The sequence below is a fragment of the Anastrepha obliqua genome, chromosome 2 (assembly GCF_027943255.1).
Source record: "Anastrepha obliqua isolate idAnaObli1 chromosome 2, idAnaObli1_1.0, whole genome shotgun sequence".
NCBI classification, from domain to species: domain Eukaryota; kingdom Metazoa; phylum Arthropoda; class Insecta; order Diptera; family Tephritidae; genus Anastrepha; species Anastrepha obliqua.
Window position 1 is genome coordinate 69,386,726 of NC_072893.1, and position 17,776 is coordinate 69,404,501.

A 17,776-nucleotide genomic window follows, 5' to 3' on the forward strand; every position below is an offset into this window, starting at 1 on the left:
CTTGGCAGACAGTTTGATATCCAGGAATATTTAATGGATGGTCATATAATATCGGATTATTATTATATTTTTGTATAACTTCATCCATTTTGGGGTAGAAAGTGACCCTTGCGCAAATAATTTTCAACTCTTTCTAGGCCAACTTGAAAGCAGTGAAATCACTCAAAAACGCTTGAGCGCGATAAATATTCAATACCTTATATTTTAAGTATATATGTAAGTACGTATATGTACTTTATAAGTTTTACTCTACAATGTTCTCTAACTGCTCCCTATCTGGTAGCAAACTGAACATCAAAAATGAAGTTATCGTATCCGAAAACCAGAAGCATAGATTTTCTTCCAAAACATTTAATAAAATATAAAAAAGTTGATTCAGGATTAATAACTAAAATTAAGAATAAGTCGTCTCGAAATCCAGTTTAAAAATATGATTCCATGATTTTTGGTACAGAATTGCCAGTAGAATACTTCAGTCATCACAACAAATCAATTGGCCCGACTTAATGTGCATATATTAAGATGTCTCATCAAAATAAGCAGCGGTTTTTCAATCAGAAATACAAAACCTATTATAATTTAAGACTTTTGTTAAAATACGAGTACTTGGGAAAGATGTTAAGAATTGCCTGAGCTGAACCGATTTGTAAGTATCTCTAAAAATCGGTTTTTTTATAAATCAAAACTAGTTTTTAAAAATATTTTTTCCTAAAAATAATCTCAGCTAGTAGAATTGTTTAATCTTAAAAAGTCGATGGAAAAATGCTTACAAATAATATTAACGGTATCAAAATATTAAAACATTTAAGGCCATTTTTGACCAGACAGAGTTATGCTCCCTAATGTGCATATGTATATGTACTGAGGGGGTAAGGGAAAAACTTTTCCACTATTCATGCAAATGTCCAGGCTTAGCTAGAGTAAGAGCTAGAGCACTTTCGGTAAGCTTTTCTTACAGCAAATTAATGAAATATCAGACATAGATATAAAAAGTTTGCTGCTATACTTGAATCTCACCAAATGGATCTGACTCAACAAAAAAAAAAAACAACAATTACAACACAGACATCACACGATAACAATGGTAGTAAAACGGCGCTAGTCGCTAGTTTGGATTATTTCTATAGAAATACTCAACCACTTCAACAAGTTGGTTAGAGTCAGTTAGTAACCATATGATATTTTTCCAAATTATTATTTTTTTCTATGGGTAAATAAGTAACAGATTTATTAACCAAATATCTTGACAGATTCAAAAAATAGCCAACTTGCGTAACTTCAACGTTTCTATCAAATTCTAAAAAAATTCGGTGTCAAAACTTACCACTTTCACCTAACGGAAAGGCCAATGATTTTATACCGAACTCATATTCTACCCACCCTCATTCCGTTAAAACGGGATACTCAGCGAGCTATAAATTTGTATACCGAGAGCTTGTGAAGAAAACTCATACAAGTATCAATGATAAAGGGTTTTCCAATAACAGGTGTTATTTTGAATAGTCCACTATTTCGGTAGATGTCACTTTTGTAGCTGTCATTTTTTGATATTTGAAACTACGGCGTCAATAAAAATGGAACGATACACGCTTAAACAACGCATTGAAATTATTAAAATTCACTATGAAAGTGGTGAAAATTTGGCAGAGACGGTTCGTAAAACTCGAACATTTTTGGGTAATCGTGAAGCACCTTGACGGACCGCAATACAGAAATTGGTGATAAAGTTCGAGCTGTTGGGACAAGTTAGTGATGTGAAGAATGAAACCCGTGCACGTCGGTCAAGAACAGCGGTGCTACGTGCCACACAAGCAACAAAACCATTAATCTTAACATTGAATAACACCTCTTATTGGAAAACCCTTTACCTAATCCTAATAAATCATGCAATGAAACTTTTTCGAAATAATTTATTAAACCGCTCATAGTTACTATGAAAAGCTCAGTGATTTGATTTTTTCAAGCCAGCATAATACCAAATTTTTGTGGCAAAAAAAATATTCTTTCATATTTTGAAAAACCCCTCGTTATTGTAATTGAAAACTGCATTTTGCCTCTAAATATTAAAACGACACATTTTTATTCCCACAACCCATTATTCTCAAAATTTTCACTTAATGCCGCATTAATACGCGCCTTTTTTATTTTTTACGCTAAGCTGGTTTTTATTATATTTTTCAAAATATGAAATCTACACCGTTTTTTGATTTGAATTGATGGTTTGGCCTTTTTTTTATTTTTATTTTTTTTCCAAAAAGTGTAGTGCTAACTTGATGAAGGCAGTAGGGTTTGTTTTTGGTAATCATCACTCAACGATTGATCAAAGAGAAGGCAAACAGAGTGATGTGCATAGTTTGGATATTCTTTCTAACACAATATATGCATACATTTAGGAATGTATATATGTATGGATTTATAAAATGTGCATAAAAATCGTGGTATTCTCAAAATCAGAAGGCCAATTTGAAATAAGGTAAAGTAGTCAAAGTTCAAATGCAATTACAACAGTTCTAAAATACAGTACGATCTCTTATCTCATCCGTTACTGCCCACACTGTCCAAAAGCTGTCCATTTTTATTCACCCTAAATTAGAGATTAAGTTGTTGACCTAAAAAGACTGATGAGACACATCTGAAACCCTGTGCGCTTCAAAGGGGTATAGTTTAGCCAAATGTGCTATCAAAATGGGTCTCCACTTTTAGCTAAAATATGCTAACCTAACCTAAAAAAAACATAATTGGCGCATACACTTCTGCTAGGTGTTTGGTCGAGCTCCCCTTCCTATTTGTGGTGTGCGTCCTGATGTTGTTCCTAACCTAACCTAAAATACCTGTACTCTACTAGAAAGTCAACTTGGAACATTAAAACTTTCGGTTTGCGTTTTTTGAGAACATGGCCGTGGCAGCCGTTATTGAAATAAAAATTGAATAAAGAAATGAATCAAAATTGCAGATTAGAGAATTGGAAGATGTGTCTCCAGTTTTGATGACTCAACCAGCACGAAGAAATCGAAACGCAAACACTTTTGGCTTGCAAATCGAGCGAAAAAAATACAGTAACGCCAGTTGAGGTCAAACCTTTCTTTTAATGCTCAATGGCCACTTGAGGTTAGTCTACAAAAGAATAGAAAGAAATCACCCGAAGAAGGATGGTCTTACACTGGCATGCGGTACTTGACCGGAAACTTTTTTGAAGGCATTTATATTCTTAGAAATACTCAACTGACTATCATATCGCACAAAATTACTCATTTTTTTCTATATTCTCATCCGTTTTCGGTGTGCGGGACTCTTCTTCACCAACTTCTTGACCATCGTAGCTGACTTGAGTGCATCTTATGTCATGATGACTAAACGCTCAGCCGAATTTCGCAATTTTTTTTCAGGCATAACCTGACTTATTTTGCTAATAGGTACCTAATAGGTAGGTGCTAATTTGAGGTACCCACAAAGGGAATAGCTCAAATGAGTGAATCCTACGGCCTAGGTGATCAAGTAAAAGAGAAGAACCCTGCAAATTCTCAAAATTAAAAAACAAAAAATTACAAAAAAAACTATTTTTTTATACCTTTTTTCTGTAAAAATTTTAAAAAATTAATCTTAAAGAAAACAAAAACAAATTGTTTTTTTATGTTAATTTTTTTTCTGTAAAAATTACATACCAGATTTACGAAAGTGTGAATTTTCCTATGGCAGACCCTAAAAACTCCCAAAAAATTACAAAAATTAAAATTATGAAATTTTTTTCTGTAAAAATTGCATACCAGATTTACGGAAAAGTAGTTTCTCCATGTGAGAACTTGAAAATCCCCGAAAATAAAAAATAAAAATGTAATTGGAGTAAGCAAAAATGTTTTTTATAATGTTTTTTTTTTCTGTAAAAATTTACACCAAATTTACTGAAAAGTGCATTTTCCTAAGGGCCGAAGGCTCCCAAAATTAAAATTAAGGAAAAAAATGTAATTAGAGAAAACAAAAATATGTTTTTTTTAATAATATTTTTCTGTAAGAATTTGCGAAAAAGGGAATTTTCGAATGGGAGAACTTGACGGTCCAAAAAAAATAAAAAATTGAGAAAAAATATTCTTTTTTTGAAATTTTTTTTACCAAATTTACGGAAAAGTTAATTTTCCCGTGGGAAGTCTATGGTAATTTTCTAAGCATTAGCGGCACAGGTAAATAATAAAAAAATAGATATCTCATATTGTTCCCCATAGAACAAAACTTAAGGAGTAGCATCAGGTAAAAATTTTGTTCTTAATAATCTTTGTCATCAATTGTGTTTTTGATAAAAAAATATTTTGAGTAATGGAAATATTTATTTTGATCTTTACGCGATAAAATTATAAGTCTTCTGATAGGATGATTATTTTTGCGCCACATTGCACTGAGCTCATTGACATCTAGGCCAGAAGTCCCCAAAATATGGCTCTAGAATTTTATTTCTGTACATCCAAAACCGCCCGGTGCTCGTATATCTATTTAGTCTTGCTTAGAAAATATTGTATTTTTTTATAATTTTACAATTTTCTTTCGGAGCAAGCCGCATGAATTTAGCGAATTAATTAAAAATAAAGAAGAAGTTATAGATGAAGAAGTAAGCAAATGTTATAAATATTTCCAATGTACATGTAAGTATGTATGTATGATATGTCTAGAATCTTTATTTATGCACACATACTTACATTCACAGGTTTGGCATGTTCGCTCTTGGGTTTTTGGTTCACTTTGATAAATCATTAAAATATTCATAATCTGCTCGAAATAGCATTAAATTTGGAAACTAGTTAGACAAACCGAATGGGCATTTGGTTTAATCAACTCTACTGATTAATAGGCCTATGGAGCATCTCGCCTCTGTCGGAATGTTAAAATTATTATAGCGAAATGAATAACGTATTTTAAGCATATCAATGAAGGTCATAAAAAATACAATTATTTTAAAATGATGTTTGCTCGAAATGTAGCAGCCTCAGATGAACGAATAGTTGACAGGCGGAAATCGATTTCCTTCATCTTAATGATTATTTTGATATATGAATGCATGTATCTGTGTATATATGTGTGTATGTATGAATGCGTTAACGCCTCTACCCAAAGCCAACTTTCAAGTGTTATAGGCAACAGCTTCAAGCACATTTGCACAATGGATACAAAAAGAGGCAATTTATTAGCTTTATTTTAAGATACGCCGCACAGAATAGACAATTGCGCCTTAACCCTGCGTTGGGAAAATTTTGCGATAGTCACAGGCGTGAGTAGACTCAAATTCATTTTGTATAGGAGGTAAAGCGATATACATTTTTTCTTTTTTCGTATGTAAGAAACTCTAAGGGATAACACCACTCTAGACGCTGGAAAAAGCCAAACTTTCGTGGTTTAATTTGATAGTGTGGCAAAAAAACCAGAAAGAGCACCTAGCGCAGGCCAAGATGAGAAGCCTATGCCTTTCTTATTATTCTGATCCGAAACGGCGGCAAGAATGCCAAACTTCCTAAATCGCTTTCTAAAACTTCTGGAACTATGAACAAGCCTGGAAAAAAAAGGAAACACATTTTTTATAATCTAATTAATATACCGTTGCAAATTTATAAAAGCTCTGTCGATTTTTTGTTTTTTATTTTCAATTATTTCTCTTCAAAAATTTAATCGAAATTTCGAACTTTGTACAAGTATAAGATTTATGTATAAAAATTCGAATTTCGGCCATCTTTCAAAAAGTTTTCACCTCCATCAAAAAGTTTTGATAATTTATTTATTTATTTTATTTTTTTTTATAATATTTTATTTTTTTTTTTTTTTATATTATTTTATTTTATTTTATTTTATTTTTTTTTTTTTATTGTTCCGGCCATCCGCTGCTATAATGCAGCCCAGATATAGCCAAGCTATAAACGAACTCCACTTCTTTGTCATCTATCATTACGTTGGTGAGGTTATTGCTCAATGCTTTGGTTTCGCCGACGTTTACTTTGCGTGTCAGGGTTACTACTTCGTCCGCCTCCGCTTGCATATCATTCAACTTGTGCGACAGAAGACAAATATCGTCAGCAAAGTCCAAATCCTTCAGTTGCCTGGTGAGAAACCATGTTATGGCTCTTGAGCGCATGGTGGGTTAGCACATAACTTAATCCGGGACGATTGATGGAATTTTTATTTTTGGCTGGTTAAAAGCAAAGAAAATTTATGAACGAATATTCAAAGTGTATAAAAGCATTTCTCCATCAATTAGTACTGTAGAAAGATGAATTTCTGAATTTAAACCTGGTCTTACAAGCCTTGAAGACAATCTACGCTAAGAAGTCCAAATTCAGCAAGAACACCAGAAATCTTAGAAAAAATACGGAGTATCGTATTGGAAAATCGTTGAATTTTGTTTGTGGATTACTTGCAAAATGCTAAAACAATAAATTCTGAATATTATTGTAATTTTTCAGATCAGCTGAAGGAAAAATTTGAGAAAAAAGACCCAATTTGCAAAAGCAAAAAAATTATTTTTCATCGGGAAAATTTCACCGGTCAAGGCTAAAATCCCTGAATTGAAGTTCGAATTGTTGGAGCATCCCTCATATCCATCAGATTTGGCACCTAGCGACTTCCGACAAAAAAATGCACGCCTGGAAAGCTGTAGAAGCCTATTTTGCAGCCCTTCCAAATTCTCACTCCAGCTATGGAATTCATAAATTGGAATCTCGTTGAAACAAGTGTAATGATGTTCAATTATATATATATATATATATACCTATATATGTAATTGGCACGTACACCCTTTTTAGGTGTTTGGTAGCGCTCCTCCTCCAATTTGTGATGAGCGTCTTGATGTTGTTCCGCAAATGAAGGGACCTACAGCCGACTCCGAACGGTTGATATTTTGTATGAAGAGCTTTTTCATGGCAGAAATACACTCGGAGGTTTGTCATTGCATGCCGAGTGCCGACCGCTATTAGAAAAAACTTGTTTCTTCAATTTGGTATTTCATCGAGATTCGCACCCACGTCCTATCTGAATTCCGAATGGTCGGCAACGGCGGGAGACTATACTGAATAATAATAACTATGAAAGTGTATTTCAAACCAAAAAATTATGTTTTCTTATCGAACCGCAAAACTAATTGTACAACCTAGTAAACATACCACACCATAGGCTACAAAACTGCATATTCAAACATTTTTTCAAGATTTGCAGTTTTTGCATATAAAAATTTACCCTAAACTGGTACGCTAAAGTTCTATTTTTTTCGTCCAAGTGGGCCATCGATTCGGGCAACCATTTGACCTAACCTAACACCGATAATGGCGTTTTCTTTGCAGAAATTATCACGTAAAAAGGTAACTCACTCCAAGCCTAAGTCTAAGCTAATAATGTCCTCAACTTTATCGACTGTTATTATTATTAGAAGGCCATTACGCACTGCGACCAGAGCTGATCTATTGTGAAAGGCCTATTTTTGTAATCCTAGAGTTTTAGGCTTTTTAAAAATTTTAGCACAATTTTAGTTTTGTTGTTCCAAAGATTGCATGGAGATACTACGATACCACCAAGTTGATGAAGTCTCTGTCTGCCCAACGCAGGACATTCACAAAGCACATGTACTGAGCTTTCTATGTCCATTTCGCAGAAGCGGCAGACATTGATAGACCAATATTATTTAGATGATACCTCAGGCTGCAGCGGCCTGTAAGATATCCTGTTAAAAGACGCAGGTCTACTCTGCTTAGTGAGAGTAGCTTGTCAGATATTCCTTTCTTGGGACTTAGAAATAGTTTGGCTTGAAGCTGACCGGCACAGTTTAGCCAGTGTGCGGCAAGTTTTCTTTCTTCCCATTTCCTAAGGAATTCATTAATGTGACTTTTTGTGAGTCCACAGAAAAGCTCAGGACCAGTAAGTTACATATTTGCTCCTTGTTTTGCAAGGTCATCAGCCATTTCATTTCTCTCATGTCCTTCATGTCCCGGGATCCAGCCTAGTGTTACTATGTTGAGGTTTCCTAACGTGTTTAGAAGGTTTAGGCAATCGTTTACCAATTTAGAGATGGTAGTTGTTGATAGAAGGGCTTTTAGAGCCGCTTGGCTATCTGAAAGTACGTAGATGTGAGTACCTCTCATTTTCCTGCTAAGGCATTCTCTCACACACATTTCAATGGCATGTATTTTTGCCTGGAATATTGTTGGGTAGAGTCCCATCGGAATAGATTTTTTGAATTTAGGCCCATTGATTCCTGCCCCTGTTCTACCATTTTTCAATTTGGACGCATCAGTAAACCATCGACTGTTAATACGAACAGTGCGTAGGGAGATACTCTCGCCTCAATCCTCCTGACACTCACCAGGCGCAAGTGCAATAAACAACTCTATGGCCAAGTGAAAGTCTCAGAACTCATTATTAACATCCGTTACACTTAACAAATCCCCCAGCAGCGAGCGAGATAACCTCTTCATTGAATATATTACATAATTTATTTACCATTTAAATTAAAAATGGCGTGGTCGGACTCCACTGCCCAGCGGAGGGTTAACTTAAGCCGAGTTACTGTTAAATTTCATGTGAATGGCGCTACTTTGAACTACAACCCTCTTCATAAAATATATTAAACTTTTCATTTGCACTATAAGTTACATATACATCTGTGTGTGCGTGTGTGTGCATACCATGCAAATATTTATAAATATATATGGGTATACGGGTATACACATATTAATAACGTATTAATTGCATTTTATTCCTACTGACCTGCAAATCCAGATTCAACGTTTCGCTTCGCTCCAAGCAAAATAAATGGAAACAAAAAATTAAAAAAAAACTGCAGAGACAGCAAAAATCGCCTGCTGCAAAGATGGATGACCACTTCAATCCGGTGCGCATAAATTAGATTTTCATTATGAGTCGTATCCGCTGTCTAACTGCCTTGCTGACTGCTGACTGCTGACCGACTATCGGTGCCGTTGGGATGTAGGAAGCACTACGATGCACTACACCACATACAAATATATTCGCACTTCAAGTCTGCAACAACTATGCTCGACTTGGTCATAACTTTCAAGTATCTCACTAACAGCGCGCGCACTACTACATACAGTTTAACTGCCGGTTTGCAACTATATTTGTTTCTACAGATCTGCGTATGGATGTATGTGTGTTTGTATATATAGGATTATTCGATAGACACTTTATGTATGTATGTGTGCTTGACGGAACGTTTCTTCTTGCACACATATGTATATATGTATGTATGTATGTACGAATATTACTCGCGCACAATGGGGTTCTGCACTCGTGTAAGGAATACTACATAGACTGTTCACAGGGGGTGGCACGTTGAACTAACACTAAACTAAGCTATTTTATTTTACTCTTAAGTACTTGTATGATTTTATGCATTTATTTTTATTTTTATTTTCTCCTCTGCTTCTTCCTCTTCCTCTTTTTCTTCTCCTCCGCCTTCTTATTCTTTTACTTTTATGGTTCACACTAATTCAACACAATTTCCGTCAAATTAAAAAAGTGCAATAGCACCCACTAACGATGATTTTCATTTTTTATTTGATGCCGCCGCATACACGGCTCGGCTTTGCCTCGTCATAGAGTTTAAACACTTGAATTGCGCGTTCAGTGCGTTGCGTTGCGTTTCTTGCGCTACATTAAGTCCTTAAATGGTGGCGCTCACGGTCGCTGTCGTTCCCTCTGCTGCCGCTGCTGTCGCTACCGTATGTTGTTTGCTCTGGCTCGTTCGCAGTTAACCAAACAGTGGTGACAGTTATTACGACATTAAGACCAAAACGGACGATCGAAGTGGACGGCGCGCTGCCTAGTGGTGGCAATGGAATGGTGACGGTAGCCGTGGCATTGTGAAGGGCCTTAAGCGGCGTGGTGTTTGGACTGGTTAAAAGAGCTGGAAATACTTCAATTTTTGTTTGCGTGTGCTTTTGTTTTTGTTTGTATAACCACACACACATACACTCTTGCTGCTAAATAAATTCTAAGTACATTCGTATGTATGTGTGTATTCATGTATGCATGCATATAAATAGAGTAGCCTTATTTGGGTAGAGTCCTTCTTGTCGCATTGCCACTACTTAAAGTGTCGTTGGCGTTGAATTATTTCGCTGGAGTTGTTAGCGTGAAGTCTTTTCTTTCTTGCCTTCTTGTTGTTATTAATTCAAGTTTCTTCAGTTATTTTTGTTACCATTCCGTGTACTTACACCAAAAATAAAACAACAACAACAAAAGCAGCCGCTTGTGTGGGCGCAAACGCCACAATTACTTGTGTGCGGCACTTTCTAACTCTAAAACTGGCTATCCTGTCTAACTTCGTCTGGCCGTTAGACGAAGTGCAAGCGTGCAACAGTAGTTACTAGTGGTTGCGGCGGTGGCCTCAACGGCAACAGGAAACATTGAATAAGAAAAATGTGACGACGCGCGCTGTGGGAAGCGTTTGCGTAAGCTGAAAATTAGTTTAGTTTTCGCGGTTTCCGGACAAACTGTGTGTGCGTGTGTATGTGCTACGAGCAGGGCTATGGGACTTTTCACGCGACTCCCGACCTGGCGCCTTGGCCAACATGCTGACACTTATTGCGAGTATAGCACACACTTTGCTTCGGTTTGCGCGCTTTACTTAGCAGTGGCGGCAATACAATTTTTTTTTTGTTTGCTTTTTTTCGCTTTTTTGGGTACCACCTAGGGCGCAACGCGTTATTGTTGTTGTTGCTGTTGATATGGTAAAAGTTTTGCTGCTTCCTTTTAGTGCGCCCGGCGCGACGCGGCGCAACAGGACAGCCGACGGAAGCGGAGATGCACGGTGCGGAAGTGGAAGGAGTGTATTTGCGCCTCGCGCGCGCTTGTTACTTCCGTGATTGAGATGCCCTCCAGCACTTATGTATCTTATTAGTTGTTGTTTTGATACTAAATGTATGTATGTATGTAAGTTGAAATTTCGCAGCGCGTACGCTTTGCTGGTAGCCGACTTGTCTGCGCTAGTCGGTTGACTTCCTTGTGCCTGTGCTTTACCGTTCACTTGCTGATAGGATTATTTGCATGGGTTCGCTTCAATTACTCTGCGTCATTGGTGCCGCGAATGTACGGGCATGGCATGCTAGGTTCCTGCTGCGTGTGTGTGTGTGCCTCGACGACGCGTGGGCGTGCTGCGCATATTTCATTGAATTGCATTTATTTACGTTGTATAATCAATTTGTACACTTCACGGCACTGAGCAAAGCTGCATGGTAAAGTATTAGACAAACTGCTTTAAATTGTGTGGCACAACACTTTTTGGTGTTCTTTTTTTCGCAATTTCAGTTAAGCCCAAGCTCGATATTAATGGCTGGCTTTGTAGTTATTTTTCCCCCCGAAAGCCGAAATATTTCTCAACGCCAAGGACCATTTGGTAAAGCGCTCGCTCGCTCGCTCTCTCTCTGCAGTGAAAACTGGCTAACCTCGAAGTCCAGCTTTAATGGTAATCTTAAGCTATGTAAGTGAGTGGTATGCCACAAATAGCTATGCCAATACTACAACAAACACATACACAAATATTTGCACAACTAAGCGCAGCAGAAGTTCGTACGCTGTTTTATTTGTGGTTATTTTTAGGTAGTACTTTTATTTTTATTTTTATTTTAATTTTATTTTTTTGATTTATTATAGATTTTTATACTACAAAGAGATCTTTACATAAAATCCTTTTATTAAAAATCATATTTAATCGCTTTTTTCATGAATTTATTTCTTTTGCTTAACTTTAGCTTTTACGGTTGAGCGTAAAAAGTTTTTCTTAATAACAATAACATAAGTGGGCAACAAATAGTTTTTTATTCTTGCCCTTACAAAGTTATTATCGATTTACGTATTTCTTGTGTTTTCAAAAAAAAAAAAAACGTTTTTTTCATAAGTGCGTTTTATTGTTTTCTTATAATTTATACTGCGCCTCTTTTATGTTCGAAATTTAATATTGGCCACATTTTTGCATATTCATACGCCGGAATTTTTCAACATGTGTTTTTTGTTTTTTTTTTCTTACATATTTTTCATCACTGCATTCTTTTGGTGCGCGCACACACTCGCATACCCGAAAAAATTTCCACAAAACCGTTCAAACTGCTCACAGCGCTGCTGGCTGCTTTATGCCGCAAAAAAGAGCCACGAAAAAAAATAATACCAAAAGACAAACAAACCGGTTTCAATGTATTTTCAAATGTTGTTACTCGCTTGCCAACTAACTGGCGCACTCACTTTACAACTCGCTCACTGCTTGCCGCTGCTGCCTTGCAACACTTTTTCCGCTGCGTCACCACACAGCGTTAATCAAATTCAATATTCAGTGTATGACTGCTGTTCAAAACGAACTATTAATTTTTTATTTTCATTTTTTTTCCACGCATAAAATCAAATTCCAACTGACGACTTCAACTGTTAATTTATCTAATACTTAAGTGTATCTGTTTACCGACATCAAATAGTCAACAGTCAACGCTGTTGTTTAGCGCGAGAATAGCCGACCAATCCGGTATACAAGAACATGCGTCCAACTACGAACGTTGCCAAACTTGCACTGACTCGACAATTGACTGAGTAAACTTGACTGTGCCTGAACAAGACTCCAGCGCGGCTGACTTGCTGCTGTGTCGGTTGTCGGCTGTCGCCTGGCGCTGTTGGCGTACGAAATGCAAGTTTTGCGAATTAACCAAACAACCCCACTGCTGCAAAGGCAAAAAAGAACAAAAACACAAAAAACATTCGCATTAACATGAACACACGCATACACACACACACACAAATAAATACGCATGTATGTTTGTGAACACAGAAGGAGTTTTTGAGCATAAAGGAGCACAACAAACATGCGCAACACCAAAGGCAGAGAGCAACAACAGCAACATAGGCAGCAGCAGCAGCATGAAGGCGGAAAAAATGTTGTATGGCAGGGCTGCTGTTTTGTTTGTGTACAAGCGAAGGGATACCATCGCCAACATCACCACTAACACTACTCGCAGCAACACAGCTACCATCACTACCAGCATTATTAACAGTAGCACCAGCAGCAACAAGAACAACAACAACAGGCACTTGTGTTATCATCCGCTCGCCTCAGTCCGCTTCGATTTGACTTTAGCTCCCCTTTTGGCAAAGCCTTGACTGGTTTCAATCTGCACCAAAACTCGTACTCGATTTCCACTTTAATATCAAAGAATTTTACCCTGTAATGCAACAAACTCTATGTCAGCTACATAGCTGCACATATGCATACATACATATAGAGCCTTAGCCAGTAAAAGAGAAGCGCTTCAACTAACAGCAACAGAGAAAGAGAACTGAAGTGTGACTTAATTTTGGTTAGGCGCTGGATTTTACAGTAGAGCAATATTCTGAAAAGTTAGATAAAATATTTGAATTGAATTAACGCATGTTCTATGAACCGATTACAATGTTCAAAGATTCGGATTCACATATTTGTTGTAAGATATTAGTTTTGGCGAAAAAGAAATCCATTATTTTCTCGGTAAACCGCTCTAGTGATAGATATCTCGTAAAGTAGCGATCAAACAATTTAAAGTTTACGTTTGTTTTCAAGGTGACAGTTCACACTAGAAAAATAGTTAGATGTTTTTTGTTTATTCTAATTCGGTACATTTTACAATTTTCCTTTGATAAAGGCGAAAGGCAAGCCAGGTCGCTGAAATTGCAAATGGTGTTTATGGTACCGATACTGTAGCAGCTAATTTTGATGTTAAGTAAAATGTCCATAATGTCGGTAAAATCACTGAAATAATCGGAGTTCACCGGCATGTTAGTAGTCGTAGTATCGCCCAAGAACTAAATATCGGTCATGAAACAGTTTGTGCCATTTGCGCAAAAATTTTACGCAAAAATAATGGATTTCTTTTTCTCCAAACTGATATTACAAAAAAAGAGAGCAGAATTTCAAAAATACATACGTCGTCACCAACTTTTTTCTCAAATTTAATTACAATTCACGATTGACCATTACGTGATGTTATGGTTAAAGGTTTAAGGCCAATTCACTGCTGCTGCTTTTGAGTTTCGTGGAAATAAAAAAAAAATTGGTTTGGAAAAAATTGTTAACCAATTTCAAAATTATGCCTACAACTTTACCAATTTTATTTCCCCCATTCTTGATGAACTGAAAAATCTGACGCTCTAACATCTGCAGAACTCTAAACTCTGTAGAATGGTCGAACAGCAAATAATTCCCCAAAAGAAAGCAATCGGGGAAAAACATTGAAATAAAAAATACTATTTTTTCTTCAGCTATATAAGATTACCGGGAAAGCCATCCTAGATACTTAAGAGCATTATTATCTAGGTGACTTCTGATTAACTTGGTTACATAACATTATGTTCAGAACTTAACCGTTTTCGATATATTCAATTCTAAAGATTATTTAGAAAAAATATTTTTTTTTTTTTTTGCTTGCACGGTAACCTTTCTTTGAGTATTCGTTCAATGGTCCGATTTGTTTTCGATTTTTAACTCTTAAATGTCAATTTATCATCAATAAAAATAAAAAAAAGATCATCAATAAAATTTAACCAAAACGTGACAGTAATAATGGATGCTTGATAAATTTTTGAATAAATGATCCTTCACTGTTTCCTACCTTAAATCGTTACAAAAAAATTAAAATAAATTGAAATTATTGTGCAAAGTATTCAAAAAGCTAGTATGCTTATTTAGCTTTCCGAAAAGGCACAATACTTGATTCCATGATGTAACCCGTAAACGAATTGCGAGCTCAAAAAGGCAGAGAAACTTAATCGTGAATTGAAAATGCATTATGATTTTTTACGTTTGCATATTTTTCGATTAATATGCAATGAAAATTCTTTACATGCCAAACATGTTCCGTGAAAGTAAAATATTGAGACCTATGTATGCCGTTGACGAACTTCTTCTTTAGTGGTGCAGTAACTGCTTAAGTGATTTTGGTAGAGCTCTTGCTAATCGCCGGTCTTCCTCTTCCTTTGCTACCATCTTCGGGCATCATTTCGCATACTTTCAGAGCCGATGTAATTGTGTCCAATCGTACGACATGAACCACTAGTACGAACAGAACCAGTAAATCTTAATTATCTGCACTATATCTATGACTGCGTACATCTTATTATAGGTCATCGTTCCATCGCCTGCGTTATTCGCCGTCGGCAACGCGATAATAAATTCTCCGCAGGATATTTCTCTCAAAACCTCCAAGGGGCATCACTCTATTAATCATTCATACATAACTTTCAGTTTTCATTCATTTGAGTCTTTTCCCGACTTTATTTAAAGAACTTTTTTTCTCATAAAGATTTTACGGGTCTTAGCTAACAAAGTCAAGTTGAACTGCGTTTATTTTACATAAGAATTGAATAGTTTGTAATTATCCAGAGATTTGTAGCCACATTTAATATATAAATATAAGTATACAAAATAATCATAAATGTCTAATGTAATTCGAAAAATTTTTAAAAGTTCTCCATCTATTTCAAGCTAAACATTTTTGAAAATATCCTTACCAAATAAAGGGTATTTCAAAAGACGCGGCTAGATGTTGTTTTAAAATAAAATATTAAAAATTTTAATTCTTTCAGGATTCAATATTTTCATTCCAAACACAGGTCTTAACAATTATATGACATCAAATGACATCATTTAAATGTCCACCATGAGCACGTCTACAGTTGCAATTCGCCAAACAGTCGATTCATGGATTCATAATTGTAGAGAACAACGAAATATCGATTTTGAAGGTTGTTCAGCACTTCATTGCGTTACAGCAGCAATAATTTGAACAGAACTTACAGTTTTTGTTCCGTTTATTCTTGACAAAACCAGCAACCTTTGAATCCTCGACTCATTCGGACGATTAATTAATTCCACCTTAAAAAAATCATGAAGTTTGCGATATGTTTATCTTAAAGATCGACAATTTTCATAATAAGTTTCAATAATTAAGGAGCGCTGTTCTATCGTATATAATTGTAAATCCGTCTAATTGACAGATGTCAAATATACAGAATATTTTTAGAAAATCCTTTTCACATTGGAACGCACCACAGATTTGGTAATCACTTCATCACTGTCGATTTCAAACATTCCTTACTATAACTAAAATAAATGCGGTTATTTGGGTTTTTTTTTCAAATTAAGTTTTAAGAAAATTAGTAATTTACAAATAATTTTAAATATTAAATACTTCTTTTGTCATAACTTGTATTCGTATTTTATTGTATTAATTCAACACAATAATGGAAATGAGCTGTTCTTTCGATAAAGTTACATTTTTTCCTAATATAACCACATAAATTAATTAAGTCTAGAGGAGATTGTGGAAGCTTTGAGCATCATATCAATAAAATAATTGATATAGCGACTGAGACGAAACGCAGTGATGAAAAAAGATATCGTCTAGGAATTATTCACTACCGACATTTAGGCGTCACTTTTAAAAGATCCTTTAGAAGAATTATAAAAAGCTGTTAAAAAACTTGAATGATAAAAAATATCGTTATATTTAAACGCCTATTAATTTTCACTGCAACCGAACCGCTAATCACTTAATATATATTGTATTTATCATTTGATTCATTTTACCAAATTTTTCTGCTCGCACTTGTAACCGTTCCACTGTGTTTCGCTCTTTCTTCACCAGTTTGTTTGGCTATACTCTGCATTTAAATACATAAATACGTATCACATAGACAATACAAATATTTTCATATGCCTTCATTTCAATTGCGATGCAATTCCAAAAAAAGCGGCATTCGTCGACATGGACCTGCAAACGTATGGATGCGAATGTAAGTATATATGTTCGTGCTTGTAAAACGTGTTTGGCTTCCTTTTTCCCTACCTTTTTCCAGCTCGAGTTGCTGTTATTGCTTCTACTGGTTTTGTTATGATCTGAAATCGCATTCTTCATCTTCACAACTCGTTTTCGTGGCTCTCTCACAATGTAAATTTCGTTACTCCCTTAGTTAACATTGTAATTTTCTCTTCGCTAACATTTTGGTAGTTGCTTTATTCATTCGTTTGGCCGCAAAATTACAAATGTAAAGTTACTTCGTACTACTTCGCGTTAAACCGCAGCGTGAGTTTGCAAGTAAAGAGAAAACATTAGGAATTGTGGTGCTTCGTGTTGCGTGCATCAAGTGGTGGGGAGCGAATGTGTTAGCAGCTGTTTTGCATTTTCTTTTGTGTGCAGCATTTTCCTCATTTTGCCGGCTTCCTTTTGTAATTGTAGTTCGTGTTTAGTTTGTTTTTGATTGTATGCTTTGCTAATGTGATTCGGCAATATGTGTAAGTATGTATGAGGGCGGGTGTGTGCATAATGAGTGGGTGGGTGGTGGAAATTTCCGTTTTTGTTTTGTCGGTTGTTTGAAGTGTAGTCAGTGTTGCCAGTTAATTTAAATGGTAATGTAGATGCAAAAGATTAGGTATTTCTACATTTATACTAAAGTTATAAAGGGTGTTTTCTTTAGAGGCGCAGAAGTGATATCCATGAAAGGCATTTTATTCAACATATTTTCTTAGGGCATTAATATTTGGATATAATATCAGGCACTTGGCGGCCGTAACTATCGCGTACTTAACATCAGCAGGTGGTCCAATTTTCACACAATAGTCGCTGGCTGTATCAGGCTGTATTTTGGCAATAACGCATCGAATTTTGGCTTTCAGAATTCTTCAAATACTTACCATCCTTTCAGAAGTGCTTAGATAAGACGAAGACTACCTTTAAATAATATAAAATAAAGGAGCCCTTTAAGTGATAAAGCTTGGATT